This window comes from Silene latifolia, unplaced genomic scaffold (genome assembly GCF_048544455.1).
Source record: "Silene latifolia isolate original U9 population unplaced genomic scaffold, ASM4854445v1 scaffold_57, whole genome shotgun sequence".
In the NCBI taxonomy this organism is placed as follows: Eukaryota; Viridiplantae; Streptophyta; class Magnoliopsida; order Caryophyllales; family Caryophyllaceae; genus Silene; species Silene latifolia.
The window spans coordinates 3,420,728-3,441,417 of NW_027413480.1; the positions used below are offsets into that span (position 1 = coordinate 3,420,728).

General features: G+C 37.8%; 1 pseudogene; it reads right to left on the bottom strand.

The window, feature by feature from the left end:
• Window positions 1-6,324: 6,324 nt before the first annotated feature.
• LOC141639809 (RNA-dependent RNA polymerase 1-like) lies at window positions 6,325-20,350 on the bottom strand (annotated as a pseudogene).
• Between the last annotated feature and the right edge of the window lie 340 nt (window positions 20,351-20,690).

A 20,690-nucleotide genomic window follows, 5' to 3' on the forward strand; every position in this document is an offset into this window, starting at 1 on the left:
TCGACTGATCTTATTCCTCCAGTTTTTGAGATTTTGGGTACTGATGAAACCTCTCATAATACTGAATTGTGTCTTAAGGCTGGGGAAGAAATTTTATTGTATGGTGGCCAGAATCATTGCCCTAAGTATTTTATTTGTAGATGCATCATGGACTACAAACCAAACCACTGGAATTGGATGGGTCTGCTATTCACCGACTGGTCAGGTAGTGCATCTTCTTAGATCGACTTTTGCACAAACTGCGGAACAAGCGGAAGGTAAAGCTATTTTATAGGTTATGGAATGGGCTACACGGAACAAGCTTTTGCATGTATCGATAGGGTCAGACTGTCTCCGTATCTTACGACAAATTATTGATGGAAAATCAAGTAACCACATGACAAGCTCAATTCTCAAGGATATTTCTCAAGTAGCTAAAGATTTTCATTGTATTAGTTTTTCTTTTATCTCAAGAACTTGTAATACTATTGCTCATGATCTAGCCAATCGGGCTAGAAAATGAGTTTATCCACCTGTCATAAAAAAAAAAAAAAAAAAAAAAAAAAAAAAAAAAAAAAAAATTCTTGTCAGGGTCCCACATTTATTGTTTTTTTTTTTAGAAAAATGTATGTGATGGTGGCTTATGGGTTAAATGTTCATGTTTTATGAAGATAAGATTTGCAATAAATCAACTTTATACCACTTTTCTGTAAACAAAATGAGAGAACTCTAGTCGATGATAATTCAAATTGAGTATTAGGGCAGATCTTGATTTTCCTCCTAACTTTTGAATTTTAAAATGATAGAACTAATAATGGATAATATAAGAACTTTATGTCTTCTAATTGATTAAAGAAAAACTAGTAAATATTAAAAAAAAAAAATTAGTTTGAATTTATTAAGTTTGTTTGTGTGATAATTCATGTTTTTTTCAATTATTAAAGAAGAAGATAATGCCGACAGTGAACATGAATAAAAAATAAGAAAATCCTCATCAATACAAAACTAGGGAGAAAATTAATTATTAATGGATGCTAATAATGATTTTTCCCATACATGAGTATATCGATCCTATCTTAAAGCTATATATTCAAAGTAGCACCTGATAGCGTCTTATCACTTTCGGTAGTTCCTCAAGTCGTCTCTACATAGCAACAGTTAAATCTATTGATGACCCCTTCAAACATTTCTCAACACCCTACAATAAGTATTGGTTGACTATGATAGGAGGTCCTGCGAAAAAATGCCTCAAACCGTTGTGTATGGATGGAAACGTACTGCTAGCTAACCATTTTTCTTTTCCGAGTCAATACTCCTAGCTGATCTCTTATTCTAGCAATCACAAAAAAAAATGAGATGCTCGAGTGACTTGGTAAAGCAACAGGCAACATGACTTTTACACAGAGTCAAGAATCAGAAACTAACAGCAATACAGATAATATGCGTGCGGTATTGGGCTAATCGGCAGATGTAGCTTGTACTGGTTATACAAGCTTCTTGTATGTCCATTCTTACATAAAAAAAATGGTTCTTACATAATTCACCATGAAGCATCATGAATATACTTTATGATACACCTAACGTAAATTACGAGATCATCATTAAATTGATTTTACTAACAATGGTAGCACCTATCAACCATATCTCCTCAATATCTTCCGTATCTTCCGAATCTGCAAATACAAGCAACATATCAACACAATAATATGTATATTGTTTATTATAAGCAAATGTATATTCTAGGAGAATTCATTTCTTGCATAGCAATACACTTCCCATCCTATAAATACTTGTAAACATTCACTCATTGTAATTATCCATTTTCAATATACATTACCTTCCTTACATGGTATCAAGAAGTCACAAACGATCCACAAAAAACCCTCTGTCACCGCGCCCCAACTCCTTCAAACGAGTCACCCTAGCCCTTCCAGCCTTCACCAACCACGCTTCCACAATGGCCACCCCAGAAACCGTCATCCAAAACCCTCACGAAACCAATTCTCCATTGACCTCACTCAACCTTAACCACTGCGTAAAACTAACCCCGCAAAACTACACATTGTGGCATTTCCAACTTACCCATATCCTTTTTGGATATAGCTTGTTTGGCTTCCTTGATGGCACGCACCCCTCTCCATCACCCACCATCACCGGTGATGACAAAACCGAGAAGCCTAACCCCGCCTACTTTACATGGCTAAAACAAGATGGCTTGATACTCGGTGCCCTCATGGGCACCTTGTCTTCGGCTGTCCAAGCGCTAATCGTCCGAGCCAAAACCTCTAAAGAGGCTTGGGACATCTTAGCAAGAACCTATGCGAACCCCTCACGTGCGCATATCCTACAACTAAAAGACCGACTTGATTCGATTGTCAAAACCACGGATCAGTCTATTACCGAATATATGAACACCATAAAGGCTTGCACCGACCAACTTGCCCTAATGGGAAAGGTTCTAGACCCCGAGGACGTTGTTTCGAAAGTTCTTAAGGGTCTCGACTATAATTTATACAAACCCGTCATGGACACCGTTCGTGCCCGTGACAACCCGATTACATTTGAAGCGTTGCACGAGAAACTGCTTGAACATGAGTTGCTTATCAAGCAACAACCCTCCTCTGACCTATTCAACCCCACGGCCAACCCCTCCTACCGTCACCACCACTAATATCGAGGCAACCAACGCACCTCACAAAACACCCCATACACTCCCAACCAATCGAACCCCAGCAACCCTAACCCACGACCTTTCAAAGGTCATTGTCAATGGTGTCGCCAAGTCGGCCACGTCATTGCCAACTGCCCGCTCTTCCGCAAATTGTTTCCCACCATCATTTTTCCCGAACCACCAACCCGTCAACTCAACCAACAACCCCAAGCCCACGCTGCAACCCCTAATGCCGTGAACCCCAACCCCAATTACCTCCTCGACAGTGGTGCCTCGCACCACGTTACCCACGATCTTGACACCCTTGCTCTCCACTCGCCCTACACCGGCCCTGATGCACTCATCATAGGCGATGGTTCGGCCCTCGACATTGCGAATATAGGTTCTTTTCAATTACCTTACTCCTCTATTAAATTGAATAATGTTTTACATGTACCACAAATTTCACGCAATATCTTATCTATCTCGCAATTGTGTCGTGATAACAATGCATATGCTATTTTCTCATCGTCTTGTTTTCTTATTAAGGCAATCTCGACGGGTGCGACGCTACTCCAGGGACGGGCTAAAAACGGAATCTATGAGTTGAGTCCGCAGCAACCACACGCCTACTCCAACCAAAAGGGCTCGACTACCATTTCATGGCATCAAAAATTGGGTCATCCTTCATTTGATGTTATGAAAGAAATTAATAAAAATGCATCTTTTATTTCTAATTTGTCCAACTTTTCCTACTGTGACTCGTGCAACATCAGTAAAAGCAAGAAACTACCTTTCGCGAAATCGACATTTAAAACCACAGCACCACTCGAACTAATTTACTCCGACCTTTGGACTAGTCCCGTCTATTCTCGCGAAAAATACAAATATTTTGTTATATTTGTCGATCACTTTAGCAAATACATATGGTTATTCCCGCTAAAATAAAAATCCGAAACCCAACAAGTATTTTTTCGGTTTAAAGCTTTAGTTGAAAAATATTTTCAACGACCAATTAGACAATTCTTCTCCGATATCGGTGGAGAATTTCAAAAATTTACACCCGCTTTACTCGATAACGGCATAAGCCATTTTACCTCTCCGCCTCATACTCCGGAACATAACGGATATGCCGAAAGACGTCACCGTCACATTGTTGAAACGAGCTTAGCCCTTCTAGCCCATGCCGGCCTCCCAACCACATTTTGGCCGTTTGCATTCAGCACCGCAACATATCTCATTAATCGATTACCTACCAAAACACTTAATGGACTTACACCATATTTTCTTATGTATCGCTCGCAACCCGACTATACTAAGCTACATAATTTCGGTTGCCTATGTTATCCTTGGCTCCGACCGTATACAAAGTATAAACTTGACTATCGATCAACCCCTTGTATATTCGTGGGATACTCTTCCACTCAAAGTGCTTTTCATTGTCTCGACCCGACAACCAATCGATTATACACATCACGTCACGTCAAATTTGTCGAAGATGAGTTTGCCTATAAAAGACTACTTACTACGTCCTCTCCTTCTACTCACACCGACCCGGATGAGTGGTGTCATCTTATCATACCTGTTTTACAAACACAAACCCAAGTACCTACCACCCCAACGGAACAACCCACACGCACTAAACCACCCATAACCCAAGTCTACACCCGTCGCAATTTGCAAGAACAGCCTGCAAACACGGACTCCACAACCTCGCCTATTGACCCCACTATGACCAGTACCTCTACTCCCACTATCGCTACTCAAACAACCATCACACTTAACTTCACTTCATTAAACACCACACCTAACCCCACGCCAACTCCATCCGCACCTCCACCTCCACGCAAAAATATTACCACACGACTTGACAACAATATTCGAAAACCAAATCCGAGATATGCAAATAATCTAGCTCACACCTCTGACTCTACCAATTCTTTACCTAATACAGTAAAACAAGCTCTCATACAACCTCAATGGCGTACAGCTATGAAGGATGAATTTCAGGCTCTTACACGCAACAACACCTGGACGCTAGTCCCACGCCAACCGTCCCAAAATATAATTGGCTGCAAATGGGTCTATCGCGTCAAATACAATCCCGATGGTTCGCTCAAACAACATAAAGCACGATTAGTTGCAAAAGGATTTCACCAACGACCCGGGATAGACTACACCGAAACATTTAGTCCCGTTGTCAAACCAACAACAATTCGTCTCATACTCTCCCTTGCAGTCACCAATTCGTGGTCCTTACGTCAACTAGATGTCAATAATGCCTTCTTACAAGGAACATTGACAGACGATGTTTACATGGCCCAACCGCAAGGTTTCGTTGATGTATCTCACCCGGAATTCGTTTGTAAACTCAACAAAGCGATCTATGGACTAAAACAAGCTCCACGAGCTTGGTACAATGAGCTTAAAACATATCTTGTCACTTATGGTTTCAAACAATCAATTTCGGATTCATCGTTATTCATTCTCACCACTAAAACCGTATGTATGTATATGCTTGTCTATGTCGATGATATTATCATCACCAATCCAAACCACAAACAAATACAAGAATTTATTACTCATTTAGCGCAAAGATTTTCACTTAAAGACCTCGGGCCACTCTCCTACTTCCTAGGCATCGAAGTGCAACCTAATTCACATGGCTTACACCTTAATCAATCTAAGTATGTCCATGACTTACTCGTTAAACATAAGATGTCGGATGCCAAACCACACCCGACACCTATTAACACAGATAACCCCCTCTTACGTGAAGATAAACAACCTATCCACGACCAACCTACCTATCGGGCTATTGTAGGGAGCTTACAATATCTCTCCCTTACTCGCCCTGATATTGCCTTTACAGTTAATCGTCTTGCTCAATTTCTTCACCACCCCACCGCAACTCACTGGACTGCCTTGAAACGGCTTCTTCGCTACCTCCAAGGCACTCAAACCTATGGCATTCAACTTCATCGCACATCCCCACTATGTCTTCATGCCTTCTGCGATGCTGACTTTGCTGGCGACAAAGACACATATATCTCCACCACCGGTTACATAGTATATCTTGGTCGCAACCCGATATCTTGGTCCTCCAAAAAGCAACGAGGCCTTGCACTCTCCACTACCGAAGCAGAGTTTCGAGCTCTTGCATCCGTCACCACTGAAGTCTTATGGCTTCGAAATCTTCTTACTGAACTCAACATTACTATCACCAAGCCTCCGGCAATCTATTTCAACAACATATCTGCCACTCTTTATGCGAAAAATCCGGTATTCCACTCAAACATGAAGCACATGGCACTATCATTCCATTTTGTCCGTGAGCAACTACAGATAGGACACATCCGCATTCAACATGTAGCAAGCAAGGATCAACTAGCGGATGCTCTCACCAAACCCCTTCATCGGCTTCGATTTCATGACCTACGAGACAAGATTGGCCTTCTACGACCGAAGTCCATCTTGCAGGGGCGTATCAACCATATCTCCTCAATATCTTCCGTATCTTCCGAATCTGCAAATACAAGCAACATATCAACACAATAATATGTATATTGTTTATTATAAGCAAATGTATATTCTAGGAGACTTTATTTCTTGCATAGCAATACACTTCCCATCCTATAAATACTTGTAAACATTTACTCATTGTAATTATCCATTTTCAATATACATTACCTTCCTTACAGCACCATTGTCAATTTTTCATAGAGTTCCACTACCCTTTCAATGATGCTATATCTGGAGTAATTTTTAGTGAATAGCTTAACCAACAACAACAATAAAAATCAGCCTAGTTTTCCGATTTCCAAGACCGCAAGGGTTAGTTAACTTTCAGGTGTCTTGTATACAAAACCTTATTGTTTAATTTTGAAACCTTATGATCAGACGATTTAAAACGAGTTCTCTTGATCTCATGTTTGCATCTGCACAGTTGAGATCCTGTCAGATGATTAAAAATTACGTGCTGGAAAGTGGAAACAGGAGTAGTAGTTTAGAAAAACTGAGCAATTAAGACCAAAAAAACCTAGTTACATGAGATGTATTATTAGCAGGACCGCCGAAATAATCAATCAAACAACAAGACACAGAAACTGGGAATAATTGAGGGAAAGAAAGACAACCTCCATGGTAACCTCATGATCCAACACCTGACTCTCTGCAGCCAAGTAATCCATAGGTTCGACTTGGCAAGGTGGTATGAGTTCTAGGTCCCAACAGACAAAGTATATATCACCATCCAAGTCACTTCCGCAGCATTCATTTGGATGCGGCCTGAAATATTAAGCAATCTCAGTCACACATACGGAGTACATTATAATAATTTACTACTTTACGTATCCAACTTCGGTTTGTTTAAGTCTATCTTTTTGTGTGGTCGAGTTGTGGAGATTGAACATGGAACCCCATCCTTACTTGCGTATGCTTATACATAATAAAAAATTAAAAAGAACATGTAAATTGTTGGCTCAAACGCGAGGAATCTAAGATAAAACAAATTGTAATACCGGATGGATAAACAAAGCAATGAAAATTGGGAGAGATGTGTTAAGAAGTGCTAATTTTGAGGAAACACGACACAATCGACCATGTGATGTAAAGCAGGAACATCTACAGCCATCAGGACGCGTACATCACCAGGATGAAGGCAAGGATTCTTGGCAACAACCACTTTGCGCTGCAAGACATTATTTGGTTTACCCATTTCAGCCTCATAATTAGTATATGTGCTGAGTTCATTACCAACATTCCGAAATCTAGCACCCGAGACTTGCACAAATACTTGACCATATTCCAAGGTTTTGGTTTCATCATTGCTCTACCCCGTGGGATAAAAATTCTAGATTTGGTCCTCAACTCCTGCAACTTTGATGCACGGAAAGTTTGCAGCATCATTGACAGGAATGGTTGTAGCCACATTTAAGCATTTTGTGGAGTCTATTGATCGAATACGAAAGAGGGGGGGGGGGGGTGAATTGAGTATTAAAAACGATGACCGCTTTTTCGAAATATATGATATAAATTAATTACTTGATTTTATTGATTAAAATCAACTAATTAAATTATTAACAATAAATGCAAAATCGAAATAACAATAATAAAGAGAGAGAGAAAGAGAGACACACAGGATTTTGAAGTGGTTCAGTTTCACAAGTCGAAACCTACGTCCACTATTCTCGATTAATAATTTTTAGTACCTTTCTCCGGATTACAAAAATTACCAATCCACTCGTATAATCAACTATATGATTATAACTCAGATTGAGTATCGCTAAATACTCTAGGTTGCTCTTACGTTAATAAGAAAAATACAACGACAAATACTAATCTCACGTTATGCAAGTGAGTATACTATCCTTGTGTATTTAGTATCCTATAACGATTTTTCTTCGAGTGATTGACAAATTTGATGCGTGATTTTTGTATAAGCAAATTTGGAAAATAAGAATTAAAGCTCAAATGATTTTTGCTTAAAATATTTTTCTCTCTTGAAATTTGTAAATGTGTGTGTCAACAATTAATGTTGAATGAATGAGAGTATTTATAGTAGAGTGAATTAGGGTTTGGAATGTTCTGGAAGTAGGGCCTAGGAATGTTCTGGAAATATAAAACTTGAAGAACAAGTAAGGAGCAAAGGAATGGAGTTTGGCCTCCTAGGGTTCGGCCTCCTAGGGTTCGACCACCTAGGGTTTCGGCCTCCCTAGGGTTCGGCCGGCCCAAGGCCTCCTTCGATCCATTCTTGCTTCTATAGCCCGCAACAAATCAAGATAGAATTTAGTTAAAGCCCTAGGTTGCATGACGATATAAATATCGTGTTACAAACCAATAGTTTATTTAACTTAAATTCTAATTAATTAATTCCAAATAAAATAAATACTCTCTTATTTTTATAAACCATTAAAAATATATTTTCCCAAAATTAACGCATCATTTTTGTCTAGCAATGAAGTTATGTCTATTAGGTCATAACTTCACTAACCTTTAAATCAAACAAAGTAAAACCATTACCGGATGATGACCTATACTATCTAATCTTCAGTAGATCTTCAGTAAACGAATCGTCTCTTCATAAGTCTCTCATCTTGAGTCTCATGGTTGATTTCCAATCTTGATCTTGCTTGAATGCATCGATCAAATGTATTTGAAGTTATACCTCCTTGGTCCAAACTTCAAGCTTGCGTCTTGTAATTGTTCCTTTCTAAATTAAAACTTAAGCACACAATTACACGCATATGTTTATATATTAAGTCCACATAAAAATCATTACTGTCATTATCAAAACAAGTAAAGAGGACTAAAGGTCCAACAAATTCCCCCGTTTTGATGATGACAAGTCTCCTATGATTTGTGTCTAAGTCTAGTTCCCCCTCAACATAATACTTCCCAAATTATAGAACAGTTGTGCGTAGAAACTAATAATCTCTTCAAAGTTATAACTATAGAACGCCATGAGAGAATTAACTTTGAGACGGTCACAAATCATAAAAACAATTCCCCGTCTTGGCATCATTGAAAAGATAAGAACAAACATAAAACGACCAGAATAATATATTATGAAACAAGAATTAATCATGAAAAACATATTATATTAAACGCAATCTAGTTATTAATTAGCATAATAATATTATAAACTTGCAATCACAAAAGGAATAATGCGGAATTGAAAAAGCTAATATCCACAAGAATGGATTTTTATTGTGAGCAAAGGAATTAAAAAGATAAGGCTAGGTTAAATGGATTAGGGCAAGATGGTCAAGGGTAGCGTGGGCTTGGCGGGTTGGACCTAGGTCGGGTGCGGTATTCCAAGTCCTCGAGTCGCGCATGACAATGGTCTAGGAGTGCAGCTTGAGCGGTTAACCGAGTATCGAAGTTACCAATCCTCAAAGTCATAGCTTTAACTGCTTCATATATAGTTTGCATCTCAGACCTCATCTCCTTCCCAGATTGCAAAAGATCATCACCAAACTTAACCAAACTAGCCATACCTTCCTTTATTTGAGTAGACTCGGAGTGAGTTCGTACGGCGGCCTTAAAAACACTTTCGAGGCGTGTATCAAACCGTGACAACACGGTATTTAGACGAGTCGGGCTAATTTCACTTGGTCCACTAGTATCAACTCTCCTTTCCTTTTTAATTAGGTCAAACAATTCTTCCAATTTCTTGTCTTGTTCATTAATCCGTCCAAGAATAGAAGTAAAGTTTGAATCCATCTTAGAATCCAACATATCAAAACTCACATTGCTTTTTCCTTCTTTTTCTCCTTTTGTCTCAAAACCTAATTCGTTGCCATTAATAACGAGCTTCATATAAGATAGGTAAAGATTGCTCATCTCGTCATTAGTGATAACTCCATAACTATGCTTCCCAATTACTCCTTTCTTCTCTAAAATTCGTGAGATCCAATTCCCATGAGGCAAACTTAAAGTAGAAGCGAAATCCTCCATCTTAGCCGTTACACTAGCTTGTATAATTTTATGAAACACAAGCAAGGGTAGACTAACCTTTTCTTCTTCAAGCCAAGCCTTCATAATAATCATCTCATGTGCCCCGAATTTATCTCTACCTTCTTTTCGAGGAACAATGGTATTCCAAAGAAAGTTCAAAAAGAACCTCAATTTTGGCGACAACTTCGCAGTTAAGATAGTCTCAGACGAAGTTGCATCTTGTTTGAAATACCGTTTCACTATCAACCTTTTTTCAGGTGACACACCTCCCCATTCTACGCTTGGATTGATCTCAGTTCTCTCGTTAGGAACATGAGCCAAGTCGCAAAAATCACCAGGTGAGACTTTTATGGAAGTCTCATTGACCACAGCAAACAAATTTCCTTCCTTAAGATGAACAGAAGCATAAAATTGATATACCTCAATAGGAAAGACAGGACCACTTACAACAACAATATTTTCCCATCCTTGATCCTTGAGAAAATTTCTGAAAAACCCAAGTGCTTTGTATTTCTTTAACCAATCAATCGAATATACTCGTCCTGCGTGACTGCGATATTGAGCAACTTGATTGACATCTCTTCTTTCTACTTGAGTTAGTCTAAGATTATTCAGTCCATTGTTGGTGTAATCATCCATATGCTGTGCGTAAAGAATACGTGAAGAACCATCTTGAAGTTTATAGTTTTCAGTTTTTGAACTTACCTCAATTTCCGAAACCGTCTTTCCCTTACCCTTAAACAATTTTCGTCGCTTTGTGAGGTTGGAGGGTTGGTCGGCGGCTGACCGTGGGGAGCGAGGGGTGTCGGCCGGTGAGGTGGAGCGGGTTCGTGGCGGTGATTGGCTTACCTTCTTTCTAATAACAACATGTTTCTTTGATTGAAAACGGGTTGTAGGTTTATTAGTCATTATTAAAATTGAAGATAGTAGTAAAAGGTAATTAGGGTTTAGGTGATTAGAATTGATGAGAATTATGGAGAGATTAAAGGGGTATATATAGCATAAGGAATTTGAGTTTAGGTAATAATAGGATTCCTTAAAAGATAGAGAATAATACCAATTTCCTTATTTCTTTAATGCCTTTCCTTTTTTTTTCGGCATCTTTCCTTTTTTTTTTTTCTTTTTTTCTCTCGTGCCCCTTTTTTTTCACGGCACTTTCTTTTTTTTTTTTTCATGCGTTTTTTTTTTCGCACCTTCCCTTTTTTTCGGTATTATCTCCTATTAAATGTAAGATTAGGAAGGAATCTTTTTTATTGGAGTTTAGGCAGGATTTGTGTAGGAATATAATAAGATAGAAATATCTTTATTATATCTGGCAGTTTATTGTAGATTTTGTCGAATTTTTGTAAGGAATGTGATTATGCAAAATATAAAATATTACCATACACATAAGCAAGATATAACACGTAAAATAAACATTATTTAACATAATTAAACTTGCAACAAAAATATACGGACACAATCGTACAATCTTATCTTCTTAGCCAGTCATTCAGGTTCCCAAACATAGTTATGACGGATTTAATTATCACTAATTAAACCAATCTCTAGTCTCAATAACTCAAAGCGTTTTCTAGCTAATGCCTTAGTCAAGATATCAGCCCATTGCCTTTCAGTACTACAAAATTCAAGTGAAATGTTGCCTTTCTCTACATGATCCCGTAGAAAATGGTGTCGAATATCTATATGTTTGGTCCTCGAGTGCTGGGCAGGGTTCTTAGAAATTACTATAGCACTCGTATTGTCACACATAATAGGCATACGACCTACATTTATACCATAATCACATAGTTGTTGCTTTAACCAAAGTAATTGAGAACATACAATCCATGAGATACATACTCGGCCGGCGAAGCAGAGACATTGCAACTGAATTTTGCTTCTTTGATCCCCATGTGATAATACAAGGTCCAACAAACGTTGCATACCCAGAAGTGCTTTTCCTATCTAAAGAACATCCTGCATAATCCACATCTGAATATCCTACTAGATCGAAATTACACTCAAGTGGATACCATAGGTATAAATTAGATGTACCAATTAAATATCTCAAGATACGTTTAACTGCAATCATATGTGATTCTTTAGGGCACGATTGAAATCGCGCACAGACACATACACTAAACATTATATCAGGACGACTTGCAGTTAAATATAAAAGTGAACCAATCATAATAGTCTCATCGACACACTTACCATGTTCATCTATAGTCATCTTCTTTTCAGGTACCATAGGTGTATCGTATGATTTTGCATTTTCCATACCGAACTTTCGGATTAGTTCCTTGATATATTTCTGTTGGTGTATCTTTATACCATCCTTTGTTTGTTGAATTTGTAAGCCTAAAAAGTACTTCAGTTCTCCCATCATACTCATTTCAAACTCAGAAGTCATTAGATTAGAAAAATACTTGCACAATTTTTCATTTGTAGAACCGAATATAATATCGTCTACATAAATTTGTACGACAAGTAAATTAGAACCCTCGGATTTTAGTAACAAAGTTTTATCGACAGATCCTCTTGTAAAATTATTTTGTAACAAAAACTTGGATAATCTGTCATACCATGCCCTTGGAGCTTGTTTCAAACCATATAAAGCTTTGTCTAATTTATAAACGTGGTTTTGAAACTTGCTATCTAAAAATCCGGGAGGTTGTTCTACATAGACTTCTTCCTCCAAATAACCATTAAGAAATGTTGTCTTAACGTCCATTTGGAACAGTTTCATCCCTTTATGAGCAGCAAAGGCAATAATGAGACGTATAGCCTCAAGTCTTGCTACAGGTGCAAAGGTCTCGTCATAATCGATCCCTTCCTGTTGATTGTACCTTGGACAACTAGTCGTGCCTTGTTTCTTGTAATAAGTCCTGTATCGTCCAATTTGTTTCTAAACACCCATCTAGTACCAATAACAGTTCGATCACTAGGTCGTGGCACTAAGTGCCATACTTTATTGCGTTCGAATTGTTGAAGCTCATCTTGCATAGCGGTTATCCAATCAGGTTCAGTAAGAGCTTCTTTAATATTGGTAGGTTCAATAGTTGATAGAAACGAAAAGAACGAGCAGAAATTATTCAAGGACCTTCTAGTTTTAATGCCTTGCTCTAGATCCCCTAGGATTTTCTCCAAAGGGTGGGAGCTTTGATGTTTCCACTTTTTGAGAACTCTAGGCTCATTATCATTTGATGGCCTAGCATCATCTGCAGACGAAGAATCATGATTTGTTTCCCCTGAGTTGGACTCGGGATTTTCTTCAGAAGCATCACTAACTTCATTAGAAATATCATGATTTGGATCGGAAGTTACAACATCATTAGGTATAACTTCAAGATCTCTTTCTTTATCTAAGGAAGGGTCGATAGTATCATTAACTATGGACTCATCACTTCTCTTAGGATTGTTTGCAGAATTTTCTAGTTCATCATTGATACCTTGAATATCTTCATCTTCATTTAAAGGCTCATTTCTTGCTAGAAAGAAATCAGGCTCATCTAGATTCTCTTCTTCCTGTTCAGCTTTATCAAACACATTATCTTCGTCAAAACGAACATGAACACTTTCTTCTATACGCAAGGTTCTTTTATTGAACACTTTGTAAGCTTTACTATGATCCGAATATCCCAGAAAAACAGCTTCATCACTTCGGGGGTCAAATTTTCCTAAATTTTCCTTTCCATTATTGTGAACAAAGCATTTGCTCCCGAAGCAACGGAGATGTGATATATTGGGTTTTCTTCCTCTTAAAAGTTCATAGGGAGTCTTTTTCAAAATAGGTCGGATCATAGCTCTATTATGCACATAGCATGCGGTACTAACAGCTTTTGCCCAAAAGCTTCTAGGAAGGCCACTACACAAAAGCATAGTACGAGCCATATCCTCTAGGGTTCGATTCATACGTTCCACGACACCATTTTGTTGTGGGGTACGTGGTGCGGAGAAGTTATGCCCCACACCATTTTCCCTACAATAATCTATAAATAATTGATTATCAAATTCCGTGTCGTGATCCGTCCGAATCGAAATAAGCTTATTATCATATCTATTTTGGGCAAGTTTCATTAATACCACAAATTCATCGAAAGTATCATCTTTAGAGGAAAGAAAGATTGGCCAGACATACCTTGAGTAATCATCGACTAGAACAAATACATACTTTGATCCACCACGGCTTCTAACTCTCATAGGTCCACATAAATCCATGTGTACCATCTCAAGTGGTCGTTTAGTGCTAACTATTCTCTTAGGTTTAAAAGAGGATCTAACATGTTTGCAGCGGGCACATGAGTCACACATTGTCTCTTGCTCGAAATTAATTGAGGGCAAGCCTTCAACTAAATCCATGGACTTAAGTTTCTTTAAAATAGTTGGACTAACGTGTGCAAACCTCTTGTGCCACAAGCAAGACTCATCGGAAGTTACTTTCATACACGCAAAGGAATTTGTATTGACAACATTTAAGTCAATCATATACACATTCCTCATACGGTGATCCTCAAGTAAAACATTACTAGTACCTTCAATTATGATGCGACAAACATCGGCATGAAAAACAACTCTATTTCCTTTGTCACATAATTGAGAAATACTAAGTAAATTATGTTTAAGACCACTTACCAGATATACTTTATCGATTGAATGAGAGGTTGAAATTCCAATTTTTCCTACTCCAATAATCGTACCCTTCTTATTATCTCCAAAGGTCACCTTGCCACCAAAGAAGGGCTCTAGTGAAAGAAAAAGATTTTGTCTCTGTCATGTGTCTCGAGCATCCTTTGTCGAGATACCATAGATTATTTTCTTTCACTTCTACCTGCAAATGAATCAAATACAACTTTTAGGTACCCAAGCTAAGTTGGGTCCTTTATGGTTAGTAATTCTATATATTTGATCCTTTCTAACCCACACTTGTCTTATTATTCTTTTGGCTTTAACATTGGGTTGTCTTGGTCTTTGTCTAACAATCGGAACATAAGGTACTCTAGGTTTTGTTCTATCGAAAGTAGTTTTAGGTCTAGTACCTTCATGAGACGCTTTAGGTTTAGGGTTATGAACTTTAGACTTGAATGTATGCTTTCGATTCTCATTTATTTTGTTTGATTTTGAAGGAACAGATGAGTAATCAAAAGCCATATCATAAGTCCATCTAAACTCATTATTGCGTTCTTCATTGTCGTTAGGTTCATCTATAGTAGAGACATCATCTTCCACTATGAAATCACAAGTCTTAACAGTTTCAACATTCTTTTTCTTATCCCAAGCGAGTTTGACACAATTGACTTGTATATGTCCAAGAGAGCCACAAAGAATTGCAAATCAAGCATTCTGGAAGATTAACGTATTTTCTTTTTCTGAAATCATTTTCAGAAGGATTGGATTTTCATTTATCATGGTCTCTACGACTATAGCATTCATGACCAAGTCCCATCTTCATGTTATTGTCAGATTGTTCAGTAAGGAAGTTTAGAACCTTTGTGCTTCCTTCCCACTTATCCTGAACTTTTCGAGCATGTAAAAGTAATTCTTTCAAGGACTCAATTTCTTTTTCACATTTTGAATGATCTACATTTGAATCCTTGGAAGAGCTACCTTTCTCAAAGTCTTCACGAAACTTATCAAAACGTTCATTCAAGATACATTTCTCTTTTTCATGTTGTACCTTGAGTTGAGACATACTTTTGCTAGTTTCATCCAATTGCTTAGAGAGAAATAAAATTTCTCCCTTGTGTTCGGAAACCACACTATCTTTGCCATTAAGCTCATCTTTTAGAATCTCATTGACTTTCTTCAACTCAGAAGTTATAGCATCACTAGCTGTAACTTTAGCTTGAAGATGCTTAATGTTGAGTTTAAGCTCTGAAGTTATGGCATCACTAGCCGTAACTTTAGCTTGAAGATTCTTAATGTTAAGTTTAAGCTCTGAAGTTATGGCATCACTAGCCTTAACTTTTAATTCAAGAGCGTTCTTCTCAAAGATTCGTCATATCGGAAGTTGAGCTGGAGTAGCCATAACTTTAGATTTGAGCTTTTTGGCGTTGGCTTTCAGAAGTTGGTTTTCCTCAGCAATATCTAAAATCTGTTCCTTAAGGTCTCTTAACTCTAGACTTTGTTCATGACAATGATCAAGGGAATGTTCACAACACTTAATTAAATTATCCTTAGAAATTTTCTTAACACGCTTTTTAAGTTCAAGATAATTTACCTCTTCATCCTCCGAATCAATCAATTTCCAACAAGACACTTCTCAGCATCTGAAGCATTGTTTTCATTATCGCTTTCGGAGAATAGGTCAAGACTGACGCTACTTAGACAGACGTTGGCAGTTTCTTCTTCTTCTTCTTCGGATTCGCCATCTTCAGAGTCCAAGTCTCCCCAACAATATGCCATCATAACTTGCTTGAATTCTCTCTTTGTTTTGTCTCGTTGATTCTTGTCCTTAATTTTCTTCCATGTAGGGCAATCTTTGATCATGTGATTATCATCACCACACTTGAAGCATCCACGATTAGAGAAAGACCCTTTTGACTCAAACGATTTCTTAGGGGTTTGCTTTGATTTGTTATTTGTCTTATTTTGATTTTGAAAGAAGGGCTTTTTCTTAAGACGTTTAACAAACAATACAGTTTCATCTTCAATATCTGAAGAATCGTCAACTTTGCTAGACTCAGCTTGTAAGGCCATCTTTTTGCTTGTACCAACTTCCTCCTCATCCTGATTCAGAGTAATCTCGTGAGCCATTAAGGTTCCGAGTAGCTCCTGATAGGATAATGAAGTTAGGTCCTTACATTCTTCTATGACAGATACTTTATGTCTCCATCTGCGAGACATACTTCTGAGTATTTTTCTAGCAATTTCCTTGGAGTCAAAAGTTCTTCCTAAATTTTTTAGCTCATTGATGATGCTAGAAAAGCGAGAGGACATGCTATCAACGACTCGTTTTGCTCCATGGCAAACGGCTCGTATTTTCGCATTAGTAATGCCATACGTTGCTTTTTGACAACAGTGGTTCCCTCATAGGCTAATTCTAGACCATCCCATATTTCCTTGGCAGATGAACTGGTTGAGAAACGATCGAATTCAGTGGCAATCATACCGTTTTGCAATAAGCTTATTGCTTTTGAATTCTTCTCGGCCTTTTTATAATCCGCCTCAATATAGTCTTCTTCTTTCTTTTCGACGGTAGTGTCATTCATCGGTTGCAAGTAAGATCTTATTAGGACCATTCTTGATAATCAACCAACACTCCCAAATCGTTTCCTTAATGAAGTGGGTCATCATATTTTTCCATAAACCATAGTTCTTCCCATTGAATATAGGACACTTTAGGTGTTTGGAATCCATTTGATAAAAAATAAATGCAGCGGAAAAGACGATAAATAGACTACAAAAAAACGATCAACTCTAGCTGTTAGGCTATCAAGAGCACGAGGCTCTGATACCAATTGTGGAGTCTATTGATCGAATACGAAAGAGGGGGGGGGGGGGTGAATTGAGTATTAAAAACGATGACCGCTTTTTCGAAATATATGATATAAATTAATTACTTGATTTTATTGATTAAAATCAACTAATTAAATTATTAACAATAAATGCAAAATTGAAATAACAATAATAAAGAGAGAGAGAAAGAGAGACACACAGGATTTTGAAGTGGTTCAGTTTCACAAGTCGAAACCTACGTCCACTATTCTCGATTAATAATTTTTAGTACCTTTCTCCGGATTACAAAAATTACCAATCCACTCGTATAATCAACTATATGATTATAACTCAGATTGAGTATCGCTAAATACTCTAGGTTGCTCTTACGTTAATAAGAAAAATACAACGACAAATACTAATCTCACGTTATGCGAGTGAGTATACTATCCTTGTGTATTTAGTATCCTATAACGATTTTTCTTCGAGTGATTGACAAATTTGATGCGTGATTTTTGTATAAGCAAATTTGGAAAATAAGTATTAAAGCTCAAATGATTTTTGCTTAAAATATTTTTCTCTCTTGAAATTTGTAGATGTGTGTGTCAACAATTAATGTTGAATGAATGAGAGTATTTATAGTAGAGTGAATTAGGGTTTGGAATGTTCTGGAATTAGGGCATAGGAATGTTCTGGAAATATAAAACTTGAAGAACAAGTAAGGAGCAAAGGAATGGAGTTTGGCCTCCTAGGGCTCGGCCTCCTAGGGTTCGACCACCTAGGGTTTCGGCCTCCCTAGGGTTCGGCCGGCCCAAGGCCTCCTTCGGTCCATTCTTGCTTCTATAGCCAGCAACAAATCGAGATAGAATTTAGTTAAAGCCCTAGGTTGCATGACGATATAAATATCGTGTTACAAACCAATAGTTTATTTAACTTAAATTCTAATTAATTAATTCCAAATAAAATAAATACTCTCTTATTTTTATAAACCATTAAAAATATATTTTCCAAAAATTAACGCATCATTTTTGTCTAGCAATGAAGTTATGTCTATTAGGTCATAACTTCACTAACCTTTAAATCAAACAAAGTAAAACCATTCTGGGATGACGACCTATACTATCTAATCTTGGTAGATCTTGAAGAACGAATCGTCTCTTCACAAGTCTCTCATCTTGAGTCTCGTGGTTGATTTCCAATCTTGATCTTGCTTGAATGCATCGATCAAATGTATTTGAAGTTGTACCTCCTTGGTCCAAACTTCAAGCTTGCGTCTTGTAATTGTTCCTTTCTAAATTAAAACTTAAGCACACAATTACACGCATATGTTTATATATTAAGTCCACATAAAAACCATTACTGTCATTATCAAAACAAGTAAAGAGGACTAAAGGTCCAACACATTTCTTTAAGAATGTTAGTAACTTCCCCAGGGCACATGAGTTCCAGCGCCGCTTGTGCCTTTAGTGGGTCAGTTATAATAGCATCCAATTGATTTAGAACATTATTCCTTTGCTTCTTCTCAAATGCACAATCTGGAACACCTAGGGTCGACAAAAGGGTAATTAACTGACGATTCAAATAACAAGGTTGATACACTACTTACTATAAGCTAGCACATACCAGTTTTTCATTATCGGATTTATATTTGAGCATGCTTTCACGTAATGATAACTTTCTCAATGATGTCGGATCAACAGCAACCACCCCCTTGAATCCACCATATATATCTAATCTGGAAAGCAGATGGGGTCGAGCCTTTTAGGCCACATTTAATTGCCACTTTGCGAGCGAAATCAACTGAAATCTTCCCAATCCCATCAGAAAACACATATACATCAGATATCATTTCCACTTGGTGGTTAGCAACGGTCAGAGTTTCTGTGGAAGAGCCCAAGGATTGACCAAGTCTAGCTGCATATCTTGCTACATTTCTTATTTCGCTAAAATCCCCCATCCAATGTCTAATATCAGCAGCTGAGAGTCCATGCCTGGAAGCAAACAACCACTCAACTGGGTCATAGCAGCACTCCTTCAAATCGTAGAGTCTGTCAGGTGAATCTTCAATGAAGGCTTTGGCGATTCTCTGTGGATCAACCATCTGATAGAAAATATGATTTAGATTTGGGCCAGCAAGACATCCATTTTGAACCAAGCTATTGACTTTGAACAATATCTCAAAAGGTAACTCAATTCCTGTGGGAGGAGAAACCATTGGAACAAGTTCTAAGTTGTGGGACAAGGTATTGCCTCGCCTTACTGTGAAGTTCCCTTCAACCTCCTTCAAGTATACAAAGTTTTCTTTAAAGTTCGGAAAAACAGGAAATGTAACAACCTAATGAAACAATCCAAAAGGAAAAACAGAAACAATCAAACTAAGCTATGATAGGCATACAAATACAAATACAAACAAGACATATTGTATATGAGAGGCTAAACATGCTGAGACAGGAACCTGGATTAGAAGATACACGGAACGACGGCCAGGTGTACGCCGCAGTTCAATCTGCCAAATACTGTCATAAGTTAATTCAAGTTTGTATTCCTTGATATTGTAGCGCAAAAAGAAACACAGTTTTCTGAGTCCAGTGCCAAATGAGAGTAAAACATGATGGCCTTCCCAGAACAGAAGGCGCTCATCATTTGCAATCTGACATCCAATATGCAAACAAATATTCTCCAACTTCTTGGCGGAAGCAAAATATCTTGTTCCATCTTGCGTGCCTTCAAATAGTTACGTCCATACCAGAGTTTGTTGGGAGGTTCGGCCAACCTCAGAATGATATCAGTGAATTGCACAATAGCAAAGGCACGTGGCCCACCAGATCTAAACTGCCTTGCAGGTCATAAACAGTTGTTCTAAATATCTTTTGAGCTCGTCTTCAGACACAACAGATGGGAAGCCTGACACCTGTTAGATATTTTAGTATGCACGAATAGGGATTGACAATAATTAACCATACCGAATCGACTTCGCTTTTCTAATAGAACAATTCGACCCTTATTTGTGCCCGGGTTAAACCGAATTTCCTATTGAGATAAGACGGTGTCCCTCTGATTTTGGGCACAAACCAAAAATCAAAGAAGTAATTCAGAAGTATTGTGTGTAGATTGTTAGATCGTTCTATCATGCAGAAGATGAGATTATTTTTCTGTGTTACAAACATCTTCAATCTATGTCTAT